The 3,574-nt window shown below is 38.7% G+C and overlaps 1 long non-coding RNA gene across 1 annotated transcript; it reads left to right on the top strand.

Annotated features, from left to right (window-relative positions):
- Positions 1-1,302: 1,302 nt before the first annotated feature.
- On the top strand, positions 1,303-2,942 carry LOC133123821 (uncharacterized). Its single transcript, XR_009708251.1, has 3 exons — positions 1,303-1,343; positions 2,581-2,640; positions 2,815-2,942. It is a non-coding gene; the product is annotated as an uncharacterized LOC133123821 (long non-coding RNA).
- The last annotated feature ends 632 nt before the right edge of the window (positions 2,943-3,574 follow it).

Raw genomic sequence — 3,574 nt, 5'->3', positions numbered from 1 at the left:
AATCAATCTGATTGCAAAGTCACAACAAGGTTCTTAAAATAATGTAAATAAAACATGACATACCAAAGAAGGAGTATTGCTAGGTGGCCTGGCCGGACGAGGTGGATACCACAATCTGACATCACAAACCCTATATATATTTTGGCGAAAATTCCATGTACAGTACTGTGCAAAAGTCTTAGGCACCTGTATAACATTCTGTACAGATACGATACCATTCAATGAAAGGTCCTAAATAAACATACTATACATTTTACATTACATTTGAGTAATTTGGCAGAATAGTTAAAAACTGATTCAAATCACCAAATCACCAAATAACGCCACACTTTTTGGGCTGTAGAAGAAAGCTGAAATAATGGCAGTTTGTTTATGGGATATATTATTTATTGGTATTGTGCTCGTAGTCGGTGGTCGGCTATTAGATTAATTTCTGGAAATTCTCGAGTATTTTAAAGAGTAATTTCCGGCTACGCCTGACAATATTGATAACATTCTGTACCTAGATGTATCGAAAAAAGTTATATGCTTATTTATTTTTTGGGGGGATTATTTTTATTTACCTTTTTATCGGTTGTGAAATAAATCGGATGCCGTCCTGCGAGCGCATTAGCCGCCAAGGTACCGTAAATAGCGACCACCACTGTCAGTCTTTCTTTTTCTGCATTTTGCTAAAAGTGGAGCCACTATAAACGATACAAGGTGGTGTGCTTTAAAAACGCAAATTGAAATCATTACATCTACTCGCCAGTTTATTTTTGTGAAATATCGTCACCTGTACCGGATGCAGTCTACTTGACAATGTATTTAGAGTAGGTCTACAACACCCGGCCCAATGTTTATCTACCTTAAGGATATGGATTTAATAAATGAAAGAGATGTTAAAAGACATGAACACTATAGAGACTAACTTGTCTTTAATATTACTTCTTGAGATCATGTTGAAGTGCCTTTCCACAAAACGGCGACATGCCTACCCCCCCCCCCTTTTATTGACAGGAAAGTAGGCATATCATATAATAGGCTATTTAAAAAAGTTACACCTATAACTAATGCATATCTTACAGATTACAAAAAACAAAAACACAATTCGTATATGCCATCTTCACACCCTTACAAGTGGTGGCAATTAGGGGCTCTTCAGCAATCAGTATCCTCCTCTTTCTGTTCTTCTCCAATCCCATTCGTTTTATGTGAGGGGTTCACTAACCAATCCCTTTCCATTTTGACTGGCCGTTTACGTGCATACGGGAAGCTCATATGCATATACAGGCCCATGCTGCTGCAAGACCGGCCCTCTTAAGACTTTCCTCAAGACTGCGTTTGTGTGCACACAGTTCCACGTAAGTACAAACTATCATCTTAACTTTGCAATGTAGCTATAAATATGTTTATACTCAGATTTTGAGTCGTTTCGTGAGAATATGGGTCTTTTTAATTTTTATGCATGAAAACGTTCTATTTTCAACAAGCATCTACTTTTTAGGCCTGGTTTATGCTTCTGCGCGAGTCTACGCGAAGGCTACGCAAGTACCCTACGCCGTTGAGAGCATTTACTTGTGTTTTGGGGTGCCTGTGTCGCCCTACAATTACACCGCCAAATGGCTAGTTTCGTCGTCATTATAGCCCATAATCATTTGCGATTAACTGTATGGATCTTACTGCCGTTAAATTAATGATGGCTGAAAACAGCGGACAAAGAACTGTAAAAGTGCAAGTACACTACGAGTTTGTTTTAGTTATACTTCAAAAACAACATGTTAATTGCTTAACAAACTGAAATAACGTATATACTGTTTACACCTCCGTGAGCTAGCCAGCTAAATTGCTTGGAATTATGCATCACGTAATCACTTTACTTTCACTCTATCTTTCTGCCTTCAAAGTGCGTCTCAATCGCGTGCTACAAACACCCCCGAAATCGTCTTTTTTTGAAGGACAGATTACTAAACAGGTTTTCTGACACACCACTGGTGACTGAAACTGATCAATGGCGGAGCAGCAGGAAATGCATAAGTCAATGCTACCAAGCGGACCAATCACAGTTCTAAACGGTCCGCGTCGCTGCGACGCATAGTTACATTTCTAGGGACGGTCAGGGTACGGCGTAGGGAGCGCGGCTACGACTCGACGCAGAAGTGTAAATCAGGCTTTATCCTCTGCTTCAGTTGCCGCGTGGTTTCACCCTCAGATTCTTCAAATTCTAATTGAGCCTGTACTGAGGGACATACTCTATAATACACCGGTGGAAATATGTTTAATTTCACCTTGTTAGATAATGCATACATAGAGCTTAAATTCTTGAATGCAGTTTGGTCTCTCTGCGTGCAGGATATGATTGCTGTGCTTGAACATCCTAGTTAGATGTGAAAACAAACATTTGTACATGTGTTGTAACTACATTATTATGTGTACATTGTACTGAAACATACCCAAGCAAATGTTCTTTACCAATAAGTATATATTATTGCTATTACTCATGTGAATTCTTATGTTGTGTTTGGTGATTTAATGACCTTCTGCAAATTAATATAAATACCATTGCTTTAATCTGACACTGTTGCCTTTCTGTCTTATCAGGTACTTGCCCATCATCATTTAAAATGGCTCATCCTTCAGGACAAAGCATTGGAGGAAATTGTAAGTACATAATTTATTAATATTAACCTGTGTGAACTATTGCCATTTCTATGTACTATATTGTAAAGGATTTGAGAAGATTTCTGAAAATACATCTGAAAATCCCAAATGTCTATGAACAGTTCATGTTCCATACATTGTTTGTTTATATAACAAATGAAAATACCTTTATAGACAAAAGGATCTGGATTGTGGGCTCAAGCCTCATACGTCGTGCTGAACCAAGGGCTGTCCAAACCATGGGGAGAAACCTGGGGCTCAACGCCACAGTATCTTGGTTTGGACAGGGAGGCCTGCGCTGGAGCGGTGTACTACCATTGCTCTACAAACAGCTGTCCACCCAGACACCACCTGACATACTGGTGGTCCATGCTGGAGGAAATGATTTGGGCAAGGTGAAGACCATAGAATTGGTCAAAAGAATGAAGACAGACCTGACACGTATACAGAGAGACTTCAAGAACACAGAAATAATTTTCTCCTGTATTGCACAGCGGCGGGACTGGAGAAATGCGAACCCCGCCAAAATTAACAAGGCTTGTATCTGGGTAAATAATGTAATGACAGTCTTCATCAGAGGTTTGGGTGGGGCATCTATTCCACACACTGAAATAAAATATAATAAACCGGAACAGTTTTTAAGGGATGGGGTACATTTATCTGCACTTGGCAATGATGTATTCTTAAATAATTTCAACCTTGCACTGCTCAGATTGTGTGAATGACACCATTGCAGTTCAGACCCAATGTTGTATTTAGCTCTTCTTTTTACAACACATTGTTAATATTGAAATGTAAAATAGATTATGTTCCCATTTCAATAAAAATATTTTACTATTCATGAAATCTTTTGCCTTCTTTCATGCAGGTGAACTTTTATTAGCTGTTATTGTCTGCAACCCTAGCTTTTCAAGGATATATTATCATCTTAAAA

This window comes from Conger conger, chromosome 3, assembly GCF_963514075.1.
Source record: "Conger conger chromosome 3, fConCon1.1, whole genome shotgun sequence".
NCBI lineage: Eukaryota > Metazoa > Chordata > Actinopteri > Anguilliformes > Congridae > Conger > Conger conger.
This window is presented reverse-complemented; position numbering and strand designations above follow the sequence as displayed.